The following is an 18,744-nucleotide window of genomic DNA, read 5'->3' on the forward strand; positions in this document are numbered from 1 at the left end:
CGCACATACACACGGACACACATATACACAGACACGCACACAGACATTCACACACACCCTTACAGACACACACACTCCCACACTCACAAAGGCATCCTCTCAGAGACTTAGACCACTCTACACTCATGCACATACATATACACTCTCTCTCACAGACACTCACAACCCCACACCCCAGACATGCACACACACTGCCACACTCACACATGCACCCCCTCACAGACTTAAGACGCTCCACACTCACTGCACACACATATACACTCTCTCTCACAATCACAACCCCCAACCCAGGCAGACATACACACACAGACAGACACAAAGACCCACATGCACACATATATTTTGTGGGGTGAATTTGTACTTGCAGAGTTACAATGTACTTTGCTCAAAAACAGCATGAATTCATGTAAAACTCTGAGCTCAAAAACTGCATGAATTCATGTAAAACTCTGAGCTCAAAAACTGCATGAATTCATGTAAAACTCTGTTATCTCACTTTTTAGATTAGAATCAATCTAAACATCATGGCATAGACAGAGAACACAGGGAGCTAATACCTTCAACATATTGTCTAGCTAACACCAATTGTTACAGCTAACCCGAGAATGCAACTTTTACAAATAGGTTTGTGATTTACACATGAAAGAAGTGAAACTATCACGGTATTCTAATAGATGAAAGACTCAACAGATAATCAAGGTATTTTTCAATGTATAATTTCAGTTACATCACACTGTAAATTTTTGCTATAAATTCTGTGCCTTCAAATTGTGTCCTCCACAATCACCTGATGAAAGCTAGTGTGCTTCCAATTAAACCTGTTGGACTATAACCTGGTGTTGTGTGATTTTGAACTTTGTACACCCCAGTCCAACACCGGCCTCTCCAAATCCAGAATCCAATGCTTTTTGGGAAATTAGAACCAATGCATCCACAATCTCTGTAGCTCCCTCTTTTAGAATCCGAGGATGGAAGCCCATCAGGGCCAGGGACTGACCTGCCTTTAGCCCCATTAGTTTGTCTGACACAACTGCTTCAGTGACGGTGATGGAACTTACTCCCTGCCCAATATCCTTTACTTTTATTGGAATGTTTGAAGCATCTTCCACAATAAAGACCAATCCAATGTTTTTCCCATAAAGGTTTTGACCACTCACAAGTTGCAGCAAATGTGTAAATTCTCAATGTTTCAGTGACTAAGTATGAGGAACTTGCACTGAATAAGTAATTAGTATCACTGCTGAAATAAAACTCACTGAGTCACAAGAAAATCCAGCCAGTCTTATCCTCCCGCAGAAGAGAGCAGCCATTGGTTTATTGTCAATGCTTCTCCTTTACTGACACTTTAAATTCTTTACCTCCTGAGAAACGAGAGATTAAAGAAGCTGTACTTGGCTCAGACACTTTGTGTTTCGATGTATCACCTGGACATCCAATAAACAGTGTGGAGAAACAGAGTTGAGATGATCAGTGGAACTCTATTTGCTGTGATCCTGTCTGTCTGCATTATTTTGGGTAAGTGCTTACTTTGGAGAAGTTTAGTGTTGTAAAAACCTTTCTGTGGTGCTGCTATGGAGTTTGTGTGAATTGTGTAAGTTTGAACATTGAGAACTGGAGGGAAGTGTCACAAGGAAAATTTATCACTGTCTGGGGATTGTTTGGTGCAGCTGAACAGAGCTCCACAGGTTGGGAACACAGACTAGGAAACAAAGTGTTCCTCCCATCCTTTTCTGTCATTCAGTAACTGTGGGAATGGGATTGAGGAACAGGCTGCACATTATGCGTGCTTCGAGTGGATCGGATTAGTCTGTGTGTTCACTGGGTCTTGTTGGGGTGGATTTGAAAGACAAACTCTTGTTTTTATAAAGTTGTTGAATGTACAGATTTGTGACTCAGGATGAGTTTCACCATTGGGCCCATGCTGACACTCACAATAATTCTCTGAAATCAATAACATTGGATTTGTACCATTAAAACACCTCCAGGACATGACAAACTATGAACCAGTTTGAAGTTCAGTGTTTGTGACCGCATGAATCCTGGGTCTGTTCCAAACTGGGAGCATTTCCAAAGATGAATGTGCTGAATGCCAGCTCATGTTCTGTGTGATGATGTTAGTTGAATGAAGGATGTTGATGATCAGGAGACGGAGAGTATCCCCTGTTCTTTGTGCTCATTGTGAGCACATTGTCACTCTGAGATCTTTAAATCTATGAGTTGGACACCTGAACACTCTGCACAACATCTGATGGAAACAAGGACAGAGTGCAATCTTCTCTCCGTTGCTGCTGTGTGTAGCCCCTCCTGCCAGGTGATCTGCTGCCATGGTGCCACACTCATCTGTTTTATACCAGCCTCAGCCACCCACTGTAGCTCATCAGAAGCTGCTCTGTGACATCCGCCACGTCCACCAGAATGTCAGCTTTGAGCCAAGCTCCAGAAATAGTTTTGACAGTCACAGCTTCCTGCCCTACGTGTGAGAGAGAGACCAGCTGAGCCAAGCTACACTCTCACGCTCACTGAGAGTGTAGAGTATCCCTCTGTGGTCACACCATCTCCCAGCTGTTCAGCTGACAGACAATAATTTGGAACAAGCTGGGGATTACACCATCTACAGAGCAAAGAGATGGAACACCAACACAAAATGTGGTTTTGACAGTTTGGCTGAGATCAGGGTTGCCTTTTCTGAACACCAGCTGCAAACTGAGCCCAGGAAACAGAAAAGGGGAAAAACAATGACTGGAAATGCTGGAAACCAGATTCTAGATTAGTGGTGTTGGAAAAGCACAGCAGTTCAGGCAGCATCCGAGGAGCGGTAAAATCGACGTTTCGGGCAAAAGCCCTTCATCAGGAATACAGGCAGAGAGCCTGAAGGGTGGAGAGATAAATGGAGCAGGGTGGTGGTGGGGAGAAAGTAGCATAGAGTACAATAGGTGAGTGGGGGAGGGGATGAAGGTAATAGGTCAGGGAGGAGGGTGGAGTGGATAGGTGGAAAAGAAGTTAGGAAGGTAGGACAAGTCATGGGGACAGTGCTGAGCTGGAAGTTTGGAATTGGGGTGAGGAGGGGGAAGGTGAAATGAGGAAACTGTTGATGTCCACATTGATGCCCTGGGGTTGAAGTGTTCCAAGGCGGAAGATGAGGCGTTCTTCCTCTAGGCATCGGGTGGTGAGGGAGCGGCGGTGAGGGAGGCCCAGGACCTCCATGCCCTCAGCAGAGTGGGAGGGGGAGTTGAAATGTTGGGCCATAGGGCGATGTGGCTGATTGGTGTGGGCATCCCAGAGATGTTCCCTAAAGCGCTCTGCTAGGAGGTGTCCAGCCTCCCCAATGTAGAGGAAACCACATCGGGAGCAACTGATACAATAAATGATATTGGTGGATGTGCAGGTAAAACTTTGATGAATGTGGAAGGCTCCTTTAGGGCCTTGGATGGAGGTGAGGAAGGAGTTGTGGGCGCAGGTTTTGCAATTCCTGCGGTGGCAGGGGAAGGTGCCAGGACAGGAGGGTGGGTTTTACGGGGTCGTGGACCTGACCAGGTAGTCACGGAGGGAACGGTTTTTGCGGAAGGTGGAAAGGGGTGGGTGGGAAATATATTCCTGGTGGTGGGGTCCATTTGGTGGCAGAAAGGTTGGTGGATGATTTGGCTCATGCGAAGGTTGGTATGGTGGAAGGTGAGCACCAGGGGCGTTCTCTCCTTGTTACGGTTGGAGGGGTGGGGTCTCAGGGTGGAGGTGCTGGACATGGACGAGATGCATTTGAGGCCATCTTTAACCACATGGGAGGGGAAATTGCGGTTTCTAAAGAAAGAGGTCATCTCGTGTGTTCTGTGGTGGAACTGGTCCTCCTGAGAACAGATACGGCAGAGGCGGAGGAATTGGGAATACGTGACGGCATTTTTGCAAGAGGTACTGTGGGAAGAGGTGTAATCCAGGTAGCTATGGGAGTCAGTGGGTTTGTAAAAAATGTCGGTGTCAAGTCGGTCATCATTAATGGAGATGGAGAGATCCAGGAAGGGGAGGGAGGTGTCAGAGATGGTCCAGGTAAATTTAAGGTCAGGGTGGAATGTGTTGGTGAAGTTGATGAATTGCTCAACCTTCTCGCGGGAGCAAGAGGTGGCGCCAATGCAGTCATCAATATAGCGAAGGAAGAGGTGGGGATTGGTGCCGGTGTAAGTACGGAAGATGGACTGTTCTACGTAGCCAACAAAGAGACAGGCATAGCTGGGGCCCATATGGGTGCCCATGGCTACCCCTTTGGTCTGGAGGAAGTGGGAGAATTCGAAGGAGAAATTGTTAAGGGTGAGGATCAGTTCAGCCAAATGAATGAGAGTGTCGGTGAAAGGGCACTGTTGGGGACATCGGGAGAGGAAGAAATGGAGGGCTTGGAGACCCTGGTCATGGCGGATGAAGGTGTAGAGGGATTGGATATCCATGGTGAAGATGAGGCGTTGGGGTCCGGGGAAACAGAGGTCTTGGAGGAGTTGGAGGGCGTGGGTGGTGTCTCGAACGTATGTGGGGAGTTCCTGGACTAGGGGGGATAGGACAGTGTTGAGGTAGGTAGAAATGAGTTCAGTGGGGCAGGAGCATGCTGAGACAATGGGTTGGCCAGAGTGGTCAGGCTTGTGGATCTTGGGAAGGAGTTAGATTCGGGCAGTGCGGGGTTCCCAGACTATGAGGTTAGAAGCTGTGGGTGTGAGATCTGAGGTGGTGAGGTTCTGTATAGTCTGGGAGATGTTGGTTTGGTGATGGGGGGTGGGGTCATGGTCGAGGGGGGCGGTAGGAAGAGATGTCCTCGAGTTGGCATCTGACCTCAGCCATGTAGAGGTTAGTGCGCCAGACCACCACTGCGCCCCTTTATCTGCTGGCCTGATGGTGAGGTCGGGATTGGAGCAGAGGGATTGGAGCGATAGTCCCTCCATGCCGACTACCAGCCTAGTGATCCTTCTCCAGACATCCTCCAATACCAAGACACCTTTCCTCAGATAAGGAACAAGAACTGTTTCACAGTATTTCAGTTGTGGTCTGACGAGGGGTTTGTACAGTGTTGGTAAAACATTCCGAAGTTTATTCTCCATTTCCTTTGAAATAAATGACACTCTCCATTTGTCTTCCCTCTGACCAACAGAACTGGGATGTTAGTTTTTTGTGATTCATGGATGAGGCCTCCTAAATCCCTCTAATCTATAGTTCTCTGCAGTTTTTCATATTTCAATAATATTCAACACCTCTGTTCTTCCAGACAAGTGTATGGACTCACATTTCTTCACATTATACTCTGTTTCAATATCCCAGTGCAGCCTCTTTGTCATTACTTACCATCCCACCTATTGTTGTGTTATCCACAAATTTGGTGACAGTACATTCACATTCCTTGTCCAAGACATCAATAAATATGGTAAATAATTCTGGCCCCAGCACTGATCGCTGTGACACTCCAACAGCTGCAGGTTGTCATCCTCAAAATGCCCCCTTATCCTCACTGCTGTCTTCTATTAGTTAGCCAATCTTCTATCCATACTCATAGACTCCTGTCAATACCATGCACTCTTCTTAATAGCCTAATGTGTGAGACTTTATCAAGTACTGATTGAAAAATCCCTTGATGTTACATTCACTGCTTGCTGTTTGACTAAAGGCCAAATACTGCAAATGATGGAAACCTGAAGCAAACATGGAGAATACTGGAAGAACTCAGCAGGTTTGGCAATATCTGTAGAGGGAGAAACAGAGTGAACTTTTTATACCTAATGTGAGTCTTCTTAAAAACTCAACACTAATCTATAATTGGGCCATTATTTCAGTTATTTTATTCTGAATAATTTGTGCATTCAAGTAAAGAGTTATTAACAATATTTCCCCTGGTAACCCTATTCACTGCTGTTTTTCTGTGTTTGTATCCTCTGTTTGTTCCTGTTCCACTTTGGGGATTGTGAGCCAAATAGCTGCTGGCTCTTTTTGCTTTGTCAGACTCCAGCCCCTTTCTCCTGAACCCAGCCACCTTCTAATTAGTTTAAAGCCTTTTCGAGAGTCCGAGTTATTTGATTCACCAGAATACTGGTCTCAGCATACTTCAAGTGAAGCCTGTCCCTGAAGAACAGTTCCTTTTTACCCCAGGACTGGTGCTAGTGCCCCACAACCCAAAACCCATTCCATCCAGACCAGACTCTAAACCACGTATTGAGATGCTTGACTGTATTTACCCTGTGCCAGTTTGCCCATGACTTTGAAATTCTTCCCTTGGAGATTCACTTTTATCACTAAGCTCTGAAATGTTGAAAGTCTTTCAGTGAAGCTTTCTTTCTTGTGCTCCAAGTGTCATTGGTCCTAACATGGACAATCATGATTGATTCTTTCTCCTCCCTCTTCAGGTTCTTCTCCAGCCCTGAGGAGATATCCTTTCCCCTGGCACTGGGAAAACAGCACAGTGTTTGGGAACAATGCCCATGTCTGTAGTGAGCAGAATTTATGCTCCCACATTATACTGTCCCCCCCTCCCACAATGACATTGCTATTTCCTATTCACACTTGAATCACTCCCTGTCCCAAGGTATCATGGTCAGTTTGCTCATTCTCCCTGCAGACTGCACTCTTGCCCACACAGCTTGCAGGAACCTGATAATTGCAGGATAATTGCAGCAGCTCAGGCTTACTGTGGTGTTATGGAACGGCCAAGTTGTACTGTGTGTCAATCCTGTTCACCCATCAACCCTACTCCCACACCATCATCAACTACCCATCAACCCCACTCCCACCATCACTCACCTATCATCCCCACTCCACCACATCATTGCTCACCCACCATCCCCACCCCCATCATCATTCATCCTGCAGCACTACCCTGATTGATCTCTCTGCTGATTGAATGGATCTTTCTTGATCATTCCTGATTTACTGTCACTCCATCATTATTCTTTATGATGGATTGGTTGTGGCTCATGGACATGAACTAATGTTTCCCATCAGCAAGTTTCCCACCACTTCTGGGACAAAACAGTAGTGTAGTGGAGGTAGGAGGTGTATGCTTCTAATGTCTCAACCTGCAAATAAATGTAAAGTGGAATAAAGATTGTCTCTTGTGCTTCTGAGTTCGCAGATTAGAAAAATATATTTTTGTATCTTCATTGTTCTGAACACATCTCTCTGGAACTCAGTCTTTCGAACTTTGCATCTCTCGAACTCCTTAAAAGCAAATAAATGACCAAGTCATTGATTTGAGTGACAGTGTTTGAAGGACAGTCCAAGAATCACTGGAGCAAAATCAGAAAACACTGGGGTTCTGATGAAGAGTCGTCAGACTCAAAATGTCAACTCTGCTTTCTTCCCACAGATGTTGCCAGACCTACAGAGTTTCTCCAGCAATTTCTGTTTGCATTTCAGATCTCCAGTATCTGCAGTTAGTTGTTTTATCAAAGAATCACTGAGGTGGGTTAGAGTCCAAATGATGAATTCTTCTCTTGGAATTTAGGGACATGGATGAGACAATAGATGTTCCCATTGTACATTCACCTTTCTGTGAAGTGCTGCCCTTGCTGTTGTTTTAACTGTTTCTGAGCTCCAGATTTCTGAATCTATTGGAAATGCTGCATCATCTATTTCCTGTTAGTTTGGGTCTGTCTGCTCCTTTACATTTCAGTTCAGCTTCTAATTTCACAATTTCATCTTCCATGACAAGAAACAGTTTGTCTGCTGCTTTTGAATCGGTTCCTGTTCTCACTCTCACTGTTTGAATCCTGAAGCTGTCTTTTATTCTGTCCTTTGTTTCTTCACATTCATTGAATGGTTACAACAGGGCAACAACAGATACAGGGAGAAAGTGAGGACTGCAGATGCTGAAGATCGGAGTGGAAGAGTGTGGTGCTGGAAAAGCACATCTGGTCAGGCAGTGGACTAAGTGGGCTGAGAGATAAATGTGAGGGGGGATACGGTTGGGGGTAAGGGTGCTGAAGTAAAGTTTTCATTGAGGACCTATGCTACCTCCTCTGACTCCAGGTGCGAGTTCCCTCCACTATCCCTAATTGGCCCTACCCTCACTCTGGCCATCCTTTTGTGCCTCACAAAAGTCTGGAACACCTTAGGGTTTTCCTTAATCCGATCCATTGGAGATTTGCATGTCCACTTCTAGCTCTCCTAAGGCCATTCTTCAGTTCCTTTTTGGTTACCTTGTAACCCTGTAAAGACCAACCTGATCCTTGCCTCCTCAACTTTAAGTAAGTTTCCTTCTTCGTCTTGACTAGATGTTTTACATCCAACGTCACCCAAGGTTGTTTCACCCTCATATCCCTTCCTTGCCTCAGTGGGACAAACCTGACCAGAACTCACAGCAATTACTTTTGGACAACATCCACACTGCTGCCATGCATTTCCATGAGAATATCTGTTCCCAATTTAGGTGCACCAGATCCTGTCTGATAGCATTGTAATTTCCTCCTTCCCCTAGTTCAGTGCTTTCCCATACCATGTGCATTTATCTCTCTCCATGACCATAGTAAAGGTCATGGAGTTGTGTTCACTATCACTGAAACGCTCTCCCACTGAGAGATCTGAAACTTGGCATGGTTCGTTACCACGCACCAAATCGAATATGGCCCCTCTTCTCGTCAGCCTATCTGCATATTGTGTCAGGGAACCCTTCCTGGACACACCTGGCAAAAACTGTTCCATCCAATCTATTTGAACTAACAAGGTTCCAATCAATATTAGAGAATTTAAAGTTACCAATGACAATATCCCTGTTACTTCTGTACCTACTTCTCAACCTGCTCCTCCATGTCTCAGTTGCTGTAGAAAATTCCTAATAAAGTGACTGCTCCTTTCTTGTTTCTGACTCCCAACCATAGTAACGCATTAGACAAACCCTCCTCGACAACTCACCTTTGTGCATAGAATATAGAACAATCCAGCACAGAACAGGCCCTTCGGCCACGATGTTGTGCCGAACATTTGTCCTAGCTTAAGCACCCATCCATGTACCTATCCAATTGCCGCTTAAAGGTCACCAAAGATTCTGACTCTACCACTCCCACAGGTAGCGCATTCCATGCCCCCACCACTCTCTGGGTAAAGAACCCACCCCTGACATCTCCCCTATACCTTCCACCCTTCACCTTAAATTTATGTCCCCTTGTAACACTCTGTTGTACCCGGGGAAAAAGTTTCTGACTGTCTACTCTATCTATTCCCCTGATCATCTTATAAACCTCTATCAAGACACCCCTCATCCTTCGCCGTTCCAATGAGAAAAGACCTAGCATTCCCAACCTATCCTCGTACGACCTATTCTCCATTCCAGGCAACATCCTGGTAAATCTTCTCTGCACCCTCTCCAAAGGTTCCACATCTTTCCTAAAGTGAGGCAACCAGAACGGCACACAGTACACCAAATGTGGCCTAACCAAAGTCCTGTACAGTTGCAACATCACTTCACGACTCTTGAATTCAATCCCTCTGCTAATGAACGCTAATACACCATAGGCCTTCTTACAAGCTCTATCCACCTGAGTGGCAACTTTCAAAGATCTATGAACATAGACCCCAAGATCCCCCTGTTCCTCCACCTCACTAAGAACCCTACCGTTAACCCTGTATTCCGCATTCTTATTTGTCTTTCAAAAATGGACAACCTCACACTTGGCAGGGTTGAACTCCATCTGCCACTCCTCAGCCCAGCTCTGCATCATATCTAAGTCCCTTTGCAACCGACAACAGCCATCCTCACTATCCACAACTCCACCAATCTTCGTATCATCTGCAAATTTACTGACCCACCCTTCGACTCCCTCATCCAAGTCATTAATAAAAATTATAAACAGCAGAGGACCCAGAACTGATCCCTGTGGAACTCCATTGTAACTGGGCTCCAGGCTGAATATTTACCAATAACCACCACTCTCTGACTTCGACCGGTTAGCCAGTTTTCTATCCAATTGGCCAAATTTCCCTCTATCCCATGCCTCCTGACTTTCCGCATAAGCCTACCATAGGGAACCTTATCAAATGCCTTACTAAAATCCATGTATACTACATCCACTGCTCTACCTTCATCCACATGCTTGGTCACCTCCTCAAAGAATTCAATAAGACTTGTAAGGCAAGACCTACCCTTCACAAATCCGTGCTGGCTGTCCCTAATCAAGCAGTGTCTTTCCAGATACTCATAAATCCTATCCCTCAGTACCCTTTCCATTACTTTACCTACCACCGAAGTAAGACTAACTGGCCTGTAGTTCCTGGGGTTATCCCTATTCCCTTTTTTGAACAGGGGCACAACATTCGCCACTCTCCAGTTCCCTGGTACCACCCCCGTTGACAGTGAAGATGAAAAGATCATTGCCAACAGTCCTGCAATTTCCTCTCTTGCTTCCCACATAATCCTAGGATATATCCCGTCAGGCTCGGGGGACTTGTCTATCCTCAAGTTGTTCAAAATGTCCAACACATCTTCCTTCCTAACAAGTATCTCCTCTAGCTTACCAGTCCGTTTCACACTCTCCTCTTCAACAATATGGTCCCTCTCGTTCGTAAATACTGAAGAAAAGTACTCATTCAAGACCTCTCCTATCTCTTCCGACTCAATACACAGTATCCCACTACTGTCCTTGATCGGACCTACCCTCATTCTCGTCATTCTCATGTTTCTCACATACGCATAAAATGCCTTTGGGTTATCCTTGATCCTATCCGCCAAAGATTTTTCATGCCCTCTCTTAGCTCTCCTAATCCCTTTCTTCAGGTCCCTTCTGGCTATCCTGTATCCCTCCACTGCTCTGTCTGAACCCTGTTTCCTCAACCTTATGTAAACCTCCTTCTTCCTCTTTACAAGACAGTCAACCTCCCTCGTCAACCAAGGTTCCCTGACATGACCATTTCTTTCCTGCTTGACAGGTACATACATATCAAGGACACGTCGTATCTGTTCCTTGAAAAAGTTCCACATTTCCACGACATCCTTCCCCGACAGCCTATGCTCCCAACTTATGCTCCTCAGATCCTGTCTTACAGCATCGTAATTACCCTTCCCCCAATTGTAAAACCTACCCTGTTGCACGCATCTATCTCTTTCCATAACCAAGGTGAAAGTCACAGAATTGTGGTCACCATCACCAAAATGTTCACCCACTAACAAGCCCATCACTTGTCTCGGTTCATTACCGAGTACCAAATCCAATATGGCCTCCCCTCTGGTCGGACAATCTACATAGTGAGTTAGAAAAGCTTCCTGGACACACTGCGCAAACACTGCCCCATCCAATCTACTTGATCTAAAGAGCTTCCAATCAATATTTGGGAAGTTGAAATCGCCCATGACTACTACCCTGTGGTTTCTACACCTTTCCAAAATCTGTTTCCCAATCTGTTTCTCCACATCTCTGCTGCTATTGGGGGGCCTATAGTAAACACCCAACAAGGTGACTGCACCTTTCCTATTTCTGACTTCAGCCCATACTACGTTCAAAGGCAAATCCCCCTTGAACTGCCTTTCTGCAGCCGTTTTACCATTTCTAATTAGCAACGCCAACCCCTCTCATTTTTTTACCACCCTCCCTAATCTTACTGAAAATCTGTAACCAGGAACCTCTAACAACCATTCCTGTCCCTCTTCTATTCACGTTTGGATAGAAGAATGGCTGCAACATTGTAGTCCCAGGTATCGATCCATGTCTTAAGTTCACCCACCTTATTTCTGATACTCCTTGCGTTGAAGTATACGCACTTGAACCCATCTCTGTATCCGCAAGTATTCCCTGTCAGTGCTACCTTCTTCACAGCCTCCCTACATTCTTGGACATCTAGACAAACAGCTAGCCTACTTGCTGGACTATAAGTCCGGATCCCATCCCCTGCCAAATTAGTTTAAACCCCCCCGAAGAGTGCTAGTAAACCTACCCCGCCAGGATATTGGTGCCCTTCTGGTTCAGGTGCAACCCGTCCTGCTTGTACAGGTCCCACCTTCCCCAGAATGCAGTCCAATTGTCCAAATACCTGAAGCCCTCCCTCCTACACCATCCTTGCAGCCATGTGTTCAACTGCACTCTCTCCCTATTCCTTGCCTCACTGTCACGTGGCACTGGCAACAACCCAGAGATGACGACTCTGTCTGTCCTAGCTTTTAGCTTCCAGCCTAACTCCCTGAGCTCTTGAATGACCTCCCCACCCCTCTTCCTATCTATGTCGTTGGTGCCAACGTGCACCACGACTTCTGGCTGCACACCCTCCCCCTTAAGGATTCTGAAGACACGGTCCGAGACGTCTCGGACCCTGGCACCCGGGAGGCAACAAACCATCCGAGAGTCTCGCCCATGTCCACAGAACCGCCTGTCCATCCCTCTAACTAGAGAGTCTCCTATAACTAGCGCTCTCCACCTCTCCCCCTTTACATTCTGAGTCTCAGAGCCAGACCCTGTGCCACAGACCCGGTCACTGCAGCTTACCCCTGCTAGGCCGTCCCCCCCAACAGTATCCAAAGCGGTATACTTATTGTTTAGGGGAACGACCACAGGGAATCCCTGCACTGCTTGCTTCCTCCCCTTCCCACCTCTAACTGTTACCCAGCTACCCAGGGAGAGTGCAGCGGTGATACTCTCCCTGATTAGCAATGCCACCCCTCCACCTCTTTTATCTAATGACACAGCTGGTTCACAGGTCAGAGAGCTACCTGCAGGGAATGGACAGCCAGTGGATACAAAGGCAACTGAACGACTGCCGGACACATAAAGATAATTTACCACATGATCACTTGGATAAGAAAAATCAAAATCTGCTGTGGTTTGCAAAATTCAAATTAATTTTGAATGAATCAATGATATTAAGAACTGGTAAGAAGTGGGTTTTATCATTAAGTTGCTGGACTGACTGTATTTAAATACAGCTCAGTAACAGTTTCTGGGTTCAGGTAACTATGTGTCTTCACAGATCAAAAGGAGAGCAGCGAAGCAAAATTGTCAAACTGACTGAAAACAGTGAAAATAAAAATCCATTAGTTCTGATAAAAAGAAAAGAAATCTTTAAGCAGGATCAGCTACACGATTTCTTCCTCTCAGTCAGTAAAAGACAAGGAAAAATACAATGTTTTCAATGTCAGGATTTCAAACTATTTCCCATCAGAATTTGAAATATGGTCAGAAGATCTCCCATCAATATATAACTTCCAGGAATCATCCTCATTGACAATAAATTGAAGGAACTCTGAGAAGCCAGCACATTCTACCACCTGATGTGAGTTCCTAGACCTCCAGCATGGTTGCTCTTTTAGCTTTATTTAAAAACAGAATGAACCAATTCTGCAGAGCTGTGTTGATTGTCTGTAAATGAGTGTATGTTTGAGATTAATGGGATATGGTTTTATCCCAGCTAGAAATGTAGTTGCTAATGTTATGAAGTTGAAGGCATACACTGTAACCTTAAGAGAGAGTGAATGATGTTCTGAACTGACACCTCACGAGCACCTGTGTGATGTGACTAGATGGCAATCTCACAGTCTACTGGAGCATTGTAAATATGTAACATTTAGCTGTGAAATGGATACCTGAGTTGGTTGCTGTTTTGACAACAATTCAAATTTAATCTATCAGTTTAAACTATGCCGCAGAATTCTAAAACCAAATCGAGTTTGAATTTATTGTTTTGCCAACATCGAACCAATGAAATGATCTGATATTAGGGATATAAAAATGCAGACATTTTGAAAATTAGAGACAGAGCAACTGCCATTGAGAGAGAGCAAAGAAGTTTGGAAACACTCTCTATCAAAGTTACCTTTTCATATGAAACATATTTGTAGTAAAAAGAAAGAAGGTGACTCAGGTAGATCTTTAGCCGTGTGGGCGGCACCGTGGTACAGTGGTTAGCACTGCTGCCTCGCAGCGTCAGAGACCCGGGTTCAATTCCCGCCTCAGGCGACTGACTGTGTGGAGTTTGCACGTTCTCCCCGTGTCTGCGTGGGTTTCCTCCGGGTGCTCCGGTTTCCTCCCACAGTCCAAAGATGTGCAGGTCAGGTGAATTTGCCATGCTAAATTGCCCGTAGTGTTAGGTAAGGGGTAAATGTAGGGGTATGGGTGGGTTGCGCTTCGGCGGGTCGGTGTGGACTTGTTGGGCCGAAGGGCCTGTTTCCACACTGTAAGTAATCTAATCTAAAAAAAAAGAAGACAGATACCAACAATGACAGTGGCTGTATGATTTTGAAATTAAGTTGATGTAATTTTAATAAGTGTCTTATTGGAACAGAATATTGATACAGAGTTGGAGGCAGAAAATAAGCAGTTAAGAGAAAGGGGAGCAGAGAGTTGTGAATAGTTACGATTTAATGTTCACTTTTAGATTAAAGAATATATTGATTTTATTTTCTTTGAATACTGGAATTTGGGAGTTTTCTGTCACTCATATTTTAACAGATTAAGATGAACTTTTCTGGGAATTTAGTTTAATTAACAGAGGGGTTCATCACTGTGTCGTAAAACTCTTCATACTTTCTGCTTGTTAAATCATCAGTCTTGATCATAACAAATAAATAATTTTTGAGATCATTAATTAAACTGCTTTGCTTTTAAACTTTGGATCAGAATACAGAAGAGAGACAAATTGGCTGTATTGTTGATTCAGTAACGCATTTAGTACGGCTCTTGGTTAATTGGGACTCAATTACGAGTGCATTCCCCACATTAGATTCCAAATGCTGTCATGTGAGATGTGTGGTTTCTCTGTGATTTTGATATTATTTAGTTTTGAATTTGGATTTTGAAATGGTGTAAAGTAGATTTACATCAATGGTGGGATTTAAAGATCAAACTATCAATATTTCTGAAGTTATGATTTCTTTTAACAAAAATATCTGACAGAGACAGTTCTTGGAGTTTTGTCAACCCGTATAGGTTTGATAGAGAAGGGTACTCTCTCTAATGTCTGTGTTATGCAAAGAGGTCCTATTGGGATCTGTAAAGTATTGTATTTTATTGTGTGTTTCTCAGTCTTTAAAATAGTGTTTTATGTATATAGCGTGGTTCATTATATACTTTTTCAGTTCTACTTACACAAAAAAAACACTTCATGAAAATCACAAAAAAACGTTTCCTCCTGTTGAAACCAAGTCTGCTGCATTGTGTGTTTCTTTTTCAGTGAAACACCCACTAGTTTTATACAAAAAAGAATCCAAACCAGATTTCAGTCTGGAATCAAACTTGTCCAATACTAACATCAACTGGAACCATAATAACACCAATCAAAGTGATTGGGACTGTTCCCCTTGGAGAAGGAAAAGCTGAAAAGAGATTTGATTGAAATGGCTCATCCAACCAGGGGGCCATTCTATTCTTAAATGATAACAAATTCATCCTGGGCCAGAGAGGGATGGTGGAATTGTGTGGGGCAGGCATTTTGGAAGCTGTTGCAAGATACATGTATCTGAGAAACTGGGTTCTAGTTCTGGGAGCAGTTCTTGGGCACATGGCGACACAGGATCGGTTAGTAATTAGGAATCCTCAGTAACAGGCATACCCAGTCCCAGTGAATACTCAGGGAACAGTGTACATGGCAGTGGGAGGATTGTAAGGAGTCAGACTCAGGGAAAGGTGATCATTCCAAGGAAAGCAGTGAGAAGGATGGGGAGGGAATGAGGGATATTTCCAGAAGATGCTGCAGTTTCTGACCAATAAGTGGGTCACCAGATAGGACTGGGGTCAGGGAGAAGAGACTGGGAAATGTGAGGAACTTGGAGCCTCTGGTGGGGGCAGGTGGTGTGGGAGGGGGTGGTACAGGGGATCAGGACAGGGGATGGGGAGAGCCTGAGGCTGGGAGCTGTTATCAGGAGCTGCCCTTTTTTCAGGCAACATCGCTGTACACACTGACCCTGTCGCTCTTCTTTAAATATTTACACCAAAATTATGAAAGTTATTTAATTAAATAAACATGGTTGGTTTGATCTGCTCCAGCTTCACTGATTTAATCTTTAACCAGATCCGTATTTAATACAGAGCTTGTTCCCTTTGAACAACTGGCAGGACATTGTAACCTGGAGAAATGATTCTTACATTCTTGATGTTTTTCCCCTAAAGGTGCATCTGGTCCAGTCCCTCTCCAGTCTCTGATAGTGGAACGTGTCACTGAGGGTCACACTGCCCAGTTAGAGTGCATCATGAGGAACGCCACAGTGACACATACTGATATTCACTGGTACAGACAAGAACCAGGGAGTCACGTGAAGCTGTTATCCATATGTGAAAAAAAGAATCCTACACAATGGTGCCCAGAGCTCACTAATCGAATCTGGTTTTCCAGAGACCCCTCAAGGAACAGCGCCCTTCTGACCATCACAAACGTACAGCCCAATGACACTGGGGTCTATTACTGCTCAGTGCAGGGAGGGATCTATGGGAGTGGAAGCCTGCTCTTTCTAAACAGTAAGTAACATTTACATGACAATTTCTCCAGCAATAACCTCTTGCCCAATGGATGAATTGAAGATAAGTTTCTAATCAAGATGTTTAAGGAACTGTTTTAGAGTGAACCCAGGAATGGATTCACTATGGAGAGGAAGCTGAGCTCAGATTCAGTAATTTCCCAAAATTGCCCCTCTCTGGTTTTAGCCTCAGGAGATATCTGTGTGGGTTAGTAGAGTGTGGCTGTTTGCTGAGCTGAAGATGATGTTTCAACTTCATGGTGTCCTCATGTTAGACAGACATTTGGAGAGAGTGGAAACAGTCTTGGGAAATTTGGAGGAGGTGGAGGGACTGTGCAGTGATGGGGGAGATGGAAATGTTGAGCAGGTTTCTGAGGGTGAAATGATGATAATGAGGTGCTCAGGAATGGGGCCCTGGGGACAGTACAGAGATAATCAGAGTCTGGAGGAGAAACCACTGGTGCTGGGAGGAAGCTGATGAACAGAACAGTCAGAGGGGGACACAGAGAGAGCAGCGCCAGGAGCTGCAATGTGTGTCTGAGACCTTCCAACAGAAAGTGGACTCAATGTTTCTCAAAGGATTGGAGAGCCAAGATAGTATTCTGGATTAGTGGTGCTGGAATAGCACAGCAGTTCAGGCAGCATCCAAGGAACAGTAAAATCGATGTTTTGGACAAAAGCCTTTCCTAATGAAGGGCGTTTGCCCGAAACGTCGATTTTACTGCTCCTCGGATGCTGCCTGGGCTGCTGTGCTTTTCCAGCACCACTAATCCAGTATCTGGTTTCCAATACCTGCAGTCATTGTTTTTACTGAGCTGAGATAGTAGGTGCATGTAGAGACAGTGAGATGCACAGTCACACCCAGTTGTGATGCTGATCAGTGGAGTCTCAGTGTTGGGGCAGAGAGTGAATCTGGATTCCAGGATCTGGAACAGGGAGTGGACAGGAGTTGGCTCCCCTTTGCAAGAGGCAAGAGGCAGTTGGATGGTTGGTCTGGATTGTGGGGACAGAGGGACTCTGTGTGGTGCTGCTGGTTGGCCTGGAAAGGAGCATTGATGATGTGAGGGGCTCCATGCTCACATTTTCCCTTTTACAGGCAGTCAGTGATTTGGATCAAATTTCTGATATTTTGCTGAGTTTGTTGAGAAATAGTTTTCTCGATATGAAATATTACTGACTGAGATAAATAAAGTGTCCATCCCTGATAATGGGGGATGGTTCACTAGGATCAGCTGACAAACAGGGTATTAGTGTCCAGTGTTTCAGTCTCATTAGTGGTGGTAGGGGTAGGGGAGGGTGGGGCATCGGAGTGCTGGTGGGCATTGGGTGGGGGGGGGGGTGGTAGGGGGAGGGGAAATGATGGAGGAGTTGGTGCAGCATCCTGCTCTCAACAACATAGGACATGGGACAGTCCAGCACAGCAACAGGCCCTTCAGCCCATCAAGTCTCTGCCAATCATGATTCCATTCTAAATGAATCCCATCTGCCCACCCATGGTGCATATCTCTCTATTCCCTCCCTGTAAATGTGTCTGTCTCAATGCCTCTTAAGTGCTGCTGTTGAATCTATTTCTATCACCTCCCCTGGCAGTGCAGTCCAGGCACCTACCACCTTCTGCGTCATCAACTTCACTCCAACATCTTCTTGAAAGATTTTACCCCTTTCACCTTAAACCTACGTCCCCTTGTATTTGACATTTACACCCTGAGAAAAACACTCTCACTATCCATCGTAACCATGCCTCTCATAGTTTTATAAACTTCAACAAGGTTGTCCCTCAGCCACTGATTCTCTCATGAAAACAATCCAAGTTTGACCACCCTCTCCTTATAGACTCCTCTTTTGCACACTCTCCAATGTCTCCTCATCTTTCCAATAGTGTGGTGACTAGAACGTCACACAATACCCCAAATATGGCTGAACTAAAGTGCTATACAGCTGGAAATTGACATGCCAAATTTCATCCTCAATGCACCATCCAATGCAGCCAAGCATGCCATCTGCCTTCTTTACCATCTTATCCACTTGTGTTGCCACTTTCAGGGAGCTATGAACTTGCATCCCAAGATTATTTTGGATATCAATACTCCTACGAGTCTTGCCATTTATTTATTCTTTCTTCTTGCATTTGACCTCCCAAAATGTATCACCTCACACTTGCCATTTCTCCACCCAACATCCCAACCAATCAAAATCCCACTGTAACCTTTGACAACATTCCTCACTATCCACAACTCCATCAATTTTGTGTCCGCTGCAAACTTACTGAAACATTTAAAATCGGAGGAGGAGTAGGCCATTCAGCCCCTTGAGCCTGCACTACTATTCAAAACGATTGTAGCTGATCATACAATCTCAGT

At 45.0% G+C, this 18,744-nt stretch overlaps 1 pseudogene; it reads left to right on the forward strand.

Annotated features, from left to right (window-relative positions):
* Nucleotides 1-18,744, forward strand: part of LOC122552560 (immunoglobulin superfamily member 3-like) — a 201,646-nt pseudogene that overhangs the window by 79,209 nt on the left and 103,693 nt on the right.

Source organism: Chiloscyllium plagiosum, unplaced genomic scaffold (genome assembly GCF_037043375.1).
Source record: "Chiloscyllium plagiosum isolate Xiang-an unplaced genomic scaffold, Cpla_swu_hap1 HiC_scaffold_10, whole genome shotgun sequence".
NCBI classification, from domain to species: Eukaryota; Metazoa; Chordata; class Chondrichthyes; order Orectolobiformes; family Hemiscylliidae; genus Chiloscyllium; species Chiloscyllium plagiosum.